This window comes from Gossypium hirsutum, chromosome A08, assembly GCF_007990345.1.
Source record: "Gossypium hirsutum isolate 1008001.06 chromosome A08, Gossypium_hirsutum_v2.1, whole genome shotgun sequence".
Taxonomy (NCBI): domain Eukaryota; kingdom Viridiplantae; phylum Streptophyta; class Magnoliopsida; order Malvales; family Malvaceae; genus Gossypium; species Gossypium hirsutum.
The window spans coordinates 39,154,707-39,165,891 of record NC_053431.1 but is presented as its reverse complement, the minus strand read 5'-3'; the positions used below and the strand labels follow the sequence as shown (position 1 = coordinate 39,165,891).

The following is an 11,185-nucleotide window of genomic DNA, read 5'->3' as shown; positions in this document are numbered from 1 at the left end:
TTGGAACATTTTACAAACAAGTCATCTACATCATCCACAATCATAATCAAACATTTCCATAGAGTCCCTTATATAGGTCATTGAAACCTTAACCATACATTAAAAAAGGGTCGAGACTAAATCGAGCTCATACAATTTTTTTTAAACTTAAACAAATTTTCAAAGTTGTATAGGTCACACGCCCCTATGAACAGGCCGTAAACCTCACACGACTTTAGACACGCCCGTGTGTAAAGGCCTTGTTAAAACAGGGCATACATAATGACTTCTCCACATAGCCACAAGACATGCCCGTGTGCCAGGCCATGTGAAAATTAGAGAGGCTACTGACTTGGCCACACGGTTGACCACACGCCCGTATGTCTAGCCCGTGGTCGAAACTGACTTGGCCACACAGCCTAGCATACGCTCGTGTGTGCGACCATGTGGTCTGCCCAGGCTCATTTTGAAATGGCCTTAGAGCAACACGGCGTGTGTCTGCCCGTGTGGGCAAAAATAGGCCATTTGCAAGGCTAAGTTGCCATTAAGGGTCCTCCCTACAAACATCAAATAGGCATCATATTTTCAACCAATTTCAAACCCAAATCTTACAGCATTCATATCATATATTCATCAACCTATTGCATTCATAATTCACAAATCAAAGCATATCATTCATAAGCCAAAGACATACCAAAACATATGATTTGTAACATCAATTTACCTCATTCATTCTCATGCCAAATTCTTACCAAATCGACCATTACTTTTGGCCAACCAAAAACACCTCATAATAGCAACGTTGTATCACATAACATATACCAAATTCAAACCATAAGTTTAACCATAATCTAGCCATATCACATGGCATGATATACACATTACAAAACATATTCTAATACTTCTAGCCTATACATGCCATACTTCAATAATTACACTTTCAAAAGGTACCAAAATATAGTTATAATAGTGTAGTGATGATCCTCGACGATTCTGGAGATTCTGGTAGCTTTGATGTCTATAAAACAGTTGAAAGACACACAAAGTAAGCTTTCAAAAGCTTAGTAAGCCATATACAAATAAACTTAACAATATAAACATATAAGCATCATATTATACATATACTCCTTAACCAAATGCTATCACAAAACACATAGCTCAAATATAGTTCACATATTCCCCATTCATTTGCACATAATGCATATTTTCTCATACTTTTGTCACATATAATCACTTGATCACAAAGATACATACACTTACCTTTCAACATCAAATATGATATACAATTTCAAACATACCTGAATCGGTTACACATTTAATATTATCATATGTTTCTCGAAATGCCCCTTGAACTATTTGGAATCATAAGGGTACGCAGATAGCTCAAAAAGCTCGTACAATGCCAACGTAACAAACGTGGTCTTACATATAATCAAATATCGATGCCACTGTCCTAAACAGGGTCTTACATGAAATCAAATACGATGCCAATGCCCCAGACATGGTCTTACACGTAAATCATAAGTCGATGCCAACATCTTAGACGTGGTCCTACACGAGAACTCATATCGGATCCTATGTCATGACATATGTATCCTAACTGTTCGTATGGTTCTTACTGGACTTTTTGGATGTCGTCACATTATTAGAACTTTCTCAGATATCACATATTGAGATCTCATATAGCCATTCAACATAATTCAATGTCATATAAACATAAATAAATCAACTCAAACACGTTTATTTGTATATTGACTTACCTCGTACGGAAATAAACGGAAACAAGCAACTATTCAACGACTTTCGTTTTCCCCCGATCTAATTCCATTTTCTTTGGTTCTTGATCTAAACACATTCAAATTTAACCCTTTTATTCACCAAATCATTCAATTCAATCCAAAAACATATATTTAGGTCATTTTACAAATTAGCCCTCACATTTTTACATTTTTGACACTTTAGTCCTTAATTCACAAAATCACAAAATACACAAAATTTCTATATATCCATGTTAAGCCAAATTCTCATAATATTCATATCAGCCAATGTATTTCATTTATTTCATATTTTAGTCCCTCAAAATTTCCTTTTTATAATTTAGTCCAAATTACTCAAATTCATCAAAAATTCAAAGACACAACTTAGTAATCTAACACATATCTTTCATTTACTACCATAAACCTCACATGATCAACAATGGCATAACTCAAAATCATCAACAAAATAAAAAATTAGGGCATAGGCTTGATAGATTACTAAGAAAAGATTACAAAAACGTACAAATTATCTAAAATCGAACAAAATACCAACCTAAATCACCAAATCTCTTAGCCGTCCTTTTATATATTGGGCCAAATGATGAATAAATGGAGCCAATATTATGTTTTGTTTAATTAATAAACATTAATACATAATTTACTATTATAACCTTATAACATACATATAAAATTCCACCAACTAATGACCATTAATGTCATTCAATACATTCCATGGTCAAATAGCCACATAAGGACCTCACAATTAAAGAGACATAGTAATTAGTCACTTTAACAAATAAAAGGTCACTTTTACATTTTATGCGATTAGGTCCTTTTTCAAAATTAAGCACACAAACGATCAAATTTTCGTACGAAACTTTCACACATGTCAATTCACATATTATAAGCACAGAAATTAATACTAAAATATTGTTCTGACTCAAATTGGTGGTCCCAAAACCAATATTTTGACTAGGGTCTAAATCAGATTGTTACATGAAAAATATTCACCGCCTCTATCACTACGAAGCACCATGATTTTCTTACTAAACAAATTCTCAACCTCATTTTTAAAATGTTTAAACATATCAAAAGTCTCGTGTTTACTTTTCAAGAGATACACATAAGTAAATCTAGAAAAATCATCTATAAAAGTGATAAAATATTGTTTTCCACCTCTTGTTAGAGTTCTATTTAATTCACAAACATTCGGATGGATTAAATCTAACACTTGTGAATTCATTAAATCGAACACTAGCGAATTCCTCTCAAACTTATTAGGAAATGGCTTCATGGTAATTTTTGATTGAATATAAAGTTCACATTTATCCATAAACTCATCATTACTTAGATTGATATAATCATTCTTTTGTATATATTGTAAAGTTTTAAAACTAAAATGTGCTAAACACGCATACTACACAAGATAAGACTCAACAATACAAGTACCAAAACTGACTTTATTCAAATCAATGCTCAACTTGAACATATCCTCGTTACAATATCCTTTTCCTACATATATATCACCCTTAAGTAAGAAAAACTTATCGGATTCCAAGATAATCTTGAACCCCTTGTCACATAGAAGACTCACGGACACTAAATTATTTCTCACATCGGAAACATACAACACTCTAAAATGTGAAGTTGAGTTCCATCGTCCTTTGACCAAACACCTTAATCGATTGATAGTTGCCCATAAGCACTTCACGGTTGGCCACTAGTTCATAACTCTTGAATTGTTGTCAGTCATTACACATATGGACAGTAGCTCTGGAGTCCAGCCACCAATTACAGGACTTATCAATCATAGCTATGTTGAGTTCGGTAATTATACCAATCTCTAAACTCTCAATCTCTTCCATAACCATGACCACTAAGTCCATGTCCTCTACCATATTGGCTTTGGAAGTGTGGCATCTTTCTTCTTTTTGAGAAGTTTGCAATCCTTAATATAGTGGTCTTTCTTATTGAAATTATAACATTTGTGAAATTTTTTCATCTTGTATTGCACATTGGAAACACAAAAATATACACACTCTTTCATGTTCTTTTTAACTCAAATTCATGCAATTTCGGTAAAATTCTTGTCGAAAAATATAGAATAATTATAAAATAATTAAATTACACTCAAATTATGAAAATTTTTAATTTTAATTAATTTTATATCAAATTATTATTAATTTTGATTATTTTCGATAGATTTGCACAAAGGGCGAAAAACGGGTCGACAAACACTACTAGAAGTGCAAAACTGAGAAACAAATTTGAAGCATCAAGGCAAATTAATTTTTCAGCCTAAGATGGTCCAAATTATGTGTATTAATTCATAATATAATTAATTTTAATTTTAATCCAATTAAATTTGGGTAAAATAAATTGTTATTAATTAATTATGAAAGGGGCCCAGTTGAACTAAACTGAGAAAACCGATGCAATAGAGCACTGGGCAGCCCAAAACCGTCCCACATGCTGACCCAATCAGCTTGTTTGGCTTGCAAAATGGCCCTTGAAGACTCCTTCAATTTGCATTCAAACCCCTTCACTATTCATGCCTTTCAAAATTTGTCCATACCTAAAAATAACATGTTTGAAATCTTCAAACATGCCACATGTGTGGCCGGCCATGGGGGGAGTCTTTGACTGCTAATTTTGGCTATTTTTAGTAGCCTTTTCAACCTATAAATAACCCCTTGGCTGCTCACTTCAAACACATCTCAAAGCCATTCATTTCTTCACTTCTCTCTCACTTTTCTCTTTTCATTCCCTTCTATTATTCTTTATTTTCTTCCCTTATTCTTTTCCCGATTTAACCTCTTAAAAAAGAGTGACTCAACCACCATTTGGAGTATCATTCAAGTGTTCGTGGAAAACAAGCGGAGAAAGAAGAGCAGAGCAAACTAGTTACGCCTAGGAGAAACATCGGATTTGATTCTGAATCCCTATCCTTTTAATTTTGTTGTTGTTATGATGAACATGTTTATGAATATTTGTGATGTTAATATGTTTAATTTAATTAGTATGGCTTAAATTTAATTTGTGTTAGGTTGAATGCATTTCATCTACTTGAGTTATTAAAATTGTGTTTGTGTTGATATAGGCCTCGATAAGATGTTTGATTAAGTAAAATAATGACTAAGTTATTCTTGCATTACAATTGTAAGGTAACTAATGAATTAATTAATTAAACGGATTGAAATTGTAACTAATTGACACGATACTTAATCTGTGTATGTTTAATCATCTAAGGTAGCTGAGGGTTAAATTAGCAATGGTATCTAACGATACATTAGCCTTGCATGACTTGCAATATTATTGTGATTAAACTGTTTCAAGCTAGAAATACATTGTTACCTCACGTAATCTTTTATGTGCTTATGAGATTGAATTAATTGTTTGAATTGGCATAGAGATATGTACAAGAGATTATTTTAATTTCATAAGTATGTATGTGCAATAACACATTTGCTTATTAAAATTTGTTAATCGGTTGAATTGACATAAAGATATAGTCAAGAGATAAATGGATTTTGGTAGGTAAGTTTGTTCATAAGTTAGCAAATTATTGAGTTACCGTGAATTTATTCGTAACAACATGAACATGAGTTTAATAATTCTAAGTTAAGAAATGTAATTAATCTAACACAACTATGTCATCTTGAGTAAAATCATCTTTTGAAATCATGCAGTGGAAATTTTATTTTATTTTACGTAGTTAAAATCTTAGTTTTTATTCACCTCCTCGAATCAAGATATTTTTCTTTACCAAATTGTTCTAAGTGTCTGGAAACTTTTATGCGCGATTAGTTTAAACTCGAACCTTCTCCAAAGCATGTTTAAGGTCTCGTTGACCTAAGAAAGGGATTTTATGTTGATATTTGACTATGATATGTCGATGTATGACTTTTGATTTTGAAATGATTACAAAATATTCTGATATGTCTGGTAATGCCTCTTAACCCTAGTTCGGTGACGGATACGGGTTAAGGGTGTTACACTCGCTCATTTTATCAGATATTTAATTTTTCTCAATTTTCTATTTAAATAAATGGTTTAGGGTATTATTTCAAGATTAGTATGTTTAAATAAATTCTGTCTAGGAGATTGGAACTTAAGCGGTACCGCTTGTGACCCCTCGAGTCTTTTCTAGGAATTGATTTTAACATAATCTTTTGAGAAATTATTCCCTAAATGGCAAAATAAATTTTTAGTGTTTCAAAGAAAAGGGTCAATTTTGATCTAAGTTTTAATTGCAACTCAATTTCAAATTTTCTTTAAGTCTAGGTAATTAATTGAACTATTTTCAAAATTTTGTTTCCCTTTTGTAAATATTAAAAATTAGATATCTCTTTGTGTGAATATGTTCAAAAGGCATTTAGAAAAAAAATTTTAATTTAATTTAATAAATAAGATAATAATAACTAGTATATAATTATATTTATTATAATATATATTAATTGTTATCAACTTTGCATAGAATTAGGATTAGTTTAAATTTGATCATATTTTAGTTAATAAGTTTTTATTTTAATAAATTAATAGCAAATAATAATTTAATTTTCATTATATTAATTATTAATTTGTTCTAAGAATTCTAATTAAACTTCTACTGCCTTCACTATAAATTTCACCCACCTTTTCCACTTTTTCACATCACCTTAACCTAGCCACACCAACACCCACCTTCGGCACCAGCAGCCCCAACAACCCAACAGCCTAGTTCTTGTCGTTGCACCTGCCTAGACATCCAGCTCTAGCAACATCTGCACCAGCTCACGCGCCTAGCAACTCCCCAGGCCTGCTTAACGCACCGTCCTGTTGGCCACTCTCTCGTATCCACGTGATACACGCATGCCCTGCTGCTCGCGCAAGTATCCGCACATTGCGACTGCCTCCATCGCCCCATGCCACGCCTAGTGCACTGCTACTTCCTAGCGTGCCACTACCACCTTGCTACTTACTCTTGCCTATCGCACCACACCATCAAGGCACCCTACAACCATCCCTAAACCAACTTCTTTTGTTTTATATTTATTTTCTTTGAGTTCTTAACTTCTATAAAAAGGAGGTAAGACAAATTTTTCTCCTAAATTCCAATTTTATTTAATTTTTTAATTTTTTAAATTATTGAATTATTAATATTTTATACTAATTAAATTTTTGAGAAAATATTTGTTCTATCTTATGATCAGGTTAATCATACCTCGCAAAAGAACTTGTCCCTCTGCTCAATTTGACGAATCACAAAACAAATTCCACTGTGAAGAAGCCAAAGCAAGATATGAAAGCGTTTTCAATAATCAACAAATGCAATGAGAGAAAGGCTTTACACTGAAAGAAAGCAACTATATTGATTTCATGGCGCTCATTCGACAAATTGCTAAAGCTCTTAATTGGGAGTTATTTTGTAAGAAAAGACCTAGTGTAGATGAGGAGTTAGTTCGTGAATTTTACACAAATTTGACCTCAAGAAATTGACGAAAGTTTCTATTCCGAAATCAAGGTATCAATAACCTCAAATGCTATTGAATTAAATAGTTGACTTCAAGGTGCGGGTGAAGCTTTCCAAAGAGAAGTGTTTGCCCCCACACAAAGTTGCTAGAGGGTTAACACAAAGGTCCTCTAGGGATACAACGAAGCCTTTAAATTTCCTTTGATTAGAAAAATCAAGGAATTCCCTAACTCTTACTCTAATTCTTGAAAATTAGGATTGATTGTAATTATATTTTTGAGCACCATAGACCCTCTATTTATTTACATTCAATGGATATTATTTTGAAGAGTCACAACCCTTTACATTTGATTTCCATTGGACAAACTTCTTAGAAAATCATGTCTCATGGAATCAAATGTATCCTTTGAATAAATCATCACTTTCTAATAAGTGCTCATGAATAATTATTAATTTGCAATCTACAATTTCTAGCACCTCAATGTTTCATTCAGTCAAATGGTAAATTCAATGGAACTAAAGATGTTGTTCAAGAAGAAATTCAAAGTAAATTACATTGTTTTTTTGCAATTTAATCACCTTTACTTTGATTTCTTGATATTCTTCTATTACTATGCAACCATTGCTTAGCTATAATTAACTTGCAGGGTTCGGCTTCAATGAGTTCTCAAAACTAGGAAGAAGTACTTTCTAAAGAATAAGCAATGGCTTATGCTCATGCTTTGGTTATCGATTATGAACCCATTAATATGGGTGATCTCATATCTTTCGTGGATGCTTTTGATCCTTCATGGTTAAGGTAAACCAATGATTGCCATCAATTAGTAGTTAAGACTGCATTTCTATAGATATAATGGGAGTTTACTAGTGTATCGATTCGAAAGTTGCAGCATTACTTAAGGCTATGGAAATTTTGTCTTTATGCAGATTCTATGCGTTTTTTGTGACATAACTTTATGCCTTTTGGTTTTTCTTTCATCCGATGAGTCATGGTTATGATTTGTTGTGGTTCGATTTTATTTTGTTAAAAAAGATTTAAATGTGGATCATTGTAAATTGAAAAATATATAGTATTTTTCCTATAAAAATTATCACCTTTTTACTTAAATTTGTTGTTAAAACCAAGTAATTATTTAATAATTAATGAAATATGTGAAAATATGAAAACAGGACATAGAAATTATGAAAATGTGATTTTATGCTTTATTATATGATTTCCATGCATAAAAGGGCTTATTTTATATTAAATTGAGCATATTATATTTTTATGATATAAATATTTCCTTCATAATTTGGGTTTTAATTAATTTAATTAAGTTGGAAAATTTTAATTCTTTGGTCCTCTAACTTATTGATTTATTTTTGGACAGGTCTAAGAGCTTTAATTTGATTACAAAACCGTCCAAATAGAGGGCCAAGTCAACCCAAAATTTGGTTGAATATGGAGGTTCATAAACCATCTTTTGGTTTAATTACACAAGCTCCTTAAAGAGTTGAAGAAATCAAAGATTTTCCCGACGATTTGCTAGTGACCAAGTCTTAGTCCTGAGTTGTTGTGGCACTCAAATTGATCAAGAATCAAGAAAAATCAGCCACATTCCCTCAATTCATGGCTGGCCACCCTTGGAAGGAGTTTTGAAAGATGGACACTCCTATTTTTAGCAAACTAGCTCCCATGCCTCACCTATAAATAAGATCCCCTTTCTCACTTTTTCAATCATCCCTCATCCCTCATTTATCCCTTATTCATTCATCATTCTCTTCTCTCTCAATTCTCTTGGTTATTTTTAGCCCTCACGCCTATCATCATCTTTGCATAAAGATTTTGAGAAAATTAGCCTCTTAAAGAACCCTTGGTCGGCCACCTCGGAGAGCCATCAGCAAAGGAGCCAAAGCGAAGGAACGAAGAAGCCCTCATCAGTTAGAGTCTTGGGTGACAGCCACTCTGAATTGGGTTTAATCTTTCTTACTTTAATTTAATTCAAGAATGTTTGCTGCGTGTTCTTTGTTCTTGTTTACAACAATGATAGCTTAATTTTATTTAAGCAATGACGATTGCTTTGATTTTATAATAATTATTTGATTCATGCTTATAATATTTGTGCCTCAATTGATCATGTTTTTAATTAAAATCAAGTCTGTATTTCATTCATACGTGATTAAAACTGAATTAGCTGAGCGATCCTAACTAGGCGACGGCTAATGGACGCATAATTGAAATGTGCATGCTCAATTTAGATCCTAACCCAATTAAATTGAAGGTTGCATAACATCCCTAACCAGGCTCTGTTATCTGCATAGTTTTTAGATTTGTGTGATTAAACTCTTTCAATCCTAACACGTACCTATTACCTCCCACGAATACCAAGAAACCCTTAGTAAATAAGGATCAGTAAAATGTATATTTACTAAGTAAAGGATTCCAAAAGGACCTAACGTGGTTTCCAAACTCATGAAAGATTGAGTTGCCATGGAATGTTTTTTCGAATATTGATAAGCATGTTGAGAATAATTTGAGTTTAATTAAAGTAATTGTTCTAGCTTATTTATGTTATAATTGTTGCTTATTGTGTTAATTCTGCTAAAATGTATCTCATTCATATAGTTTGCAAACTTAGGATAAATTGCATTGGGGATCATTGCATTTAGTTTCATATACTTAATTTTTCATCACTTCTCAATTGTATTTACTTTATTTATCAAATTGTTAATACACTTTTACAAATTAAGTGACTTAGCACAAATACAATCCCTTTAGAGACGATAACTCGATACTTACTTATTACTTGATAGCGACTGTGTACACTTGCGCAAACTCGAGCATTACAAGTTTTTGGCACCATTGCCGGGGATTGTCAACTGTTGCCATAGTTATTTTTTGTGAAATTATTTATTTTCAATTTGGTTATTTCTAACAGAACTAACTTATTCTTTTTAATTCTGTAATTTTCTTTCCAGGTGTTTATGAGCATAGATCGGATTATCGATTTACTCCCAATAGACCCTAAAATTGAGCGAACTTTTAGACAAAGAAGACGTGAACGAATTCCTCAGAGACAGAACGACATGGACCTTGGAAATCAAAATCATGACCAAGGTAATGAAGCTGAACATGTACGAAATCCTATCCTCATTGTCGATGATAGGGATCTATGCATCAGACAATATGCTATGCCGTTTTTCAATGAGTTAAATCCAAGAATTAGAAGGCCAAATATTGAGGCAGTCCAATTTGAATTGAAACCAGTGATGTTTCAAATTCTACAAATGGTGGGCCAATTTAGTGGTATGCCCACGGAAGATCCACATCTCCACCTTCGATTGTTTATGGAGGTGAGTGACTCATTCAAGATAGCCGGTGTGATTGAAGATGCACTAAGGTTGAAGTTGTTTCTATACTCATTTCGAGATCGAGCACGAGCATGGCTCAATTCATTGCCACCAAGTTCTATATCTACATGGCAAGAATTAGCAGAGAGATTTTTATTTAAGTATTTCCCGCCTAGCAAAAATTCTAAGTTGAGGAACGAGATCACAACTTTCCAACAATTGGATGACTAGTCTTTGTATGAGGCTTGGGAGCGTTTCAAGGAGTTACTTCGTAAGTGTCCTCATCATGGGATTCCTCATTGTATCCAGTTGGCGATATTCTATAATGGTCTTAATGCACATACAAGATTGATGGTAGATGCTTCTGTGAATAGTGTAATTTTTTCTAAGTCTTATAATGAAGCTTATGAGATCATCAAGAGGATTGCAAGCAATAACTATCAATGGCCAACAAATCGAATAGCTTAAGGAAGATGTATAGCCGGAGTTTATAAAGTCGATGCTCTCACTTCGTTATTAGCTCAGGTATCGTCTATTTCTTTTCTGTTAAAGCAGTTTACCACTAATGGTGCTAATAATTTTGCAGCTCAACCACCAAGTCCGTTTGAAGTAGTTTCCTGTGTGTACTGTAGGGAAGGTCATTCTTTCAAGAATTTCCCATTGAATC

At 32.9% G+C, this 11,185-nt stretch overlaps 1 non-coding gene across 1 annotated transcript; it reads right to left on the bottom strand.

Moving 5' to 3' along the window:
• Positions 1-10,704: 10,704 nt before the first annotated feature.
• LOC121205556 (small nucleolar RNA R71) lies at positions 10,705-10,811 on the bottom strand. The gene has a single exon (XR_005900632.1). It is a non-coding gene; the product is annotated as a small nucleolar RNA R71 (small nucleolar RNA).
• Between the last annotated feature and the right edge of the window lie 374 nt (positions 10,812-11,185).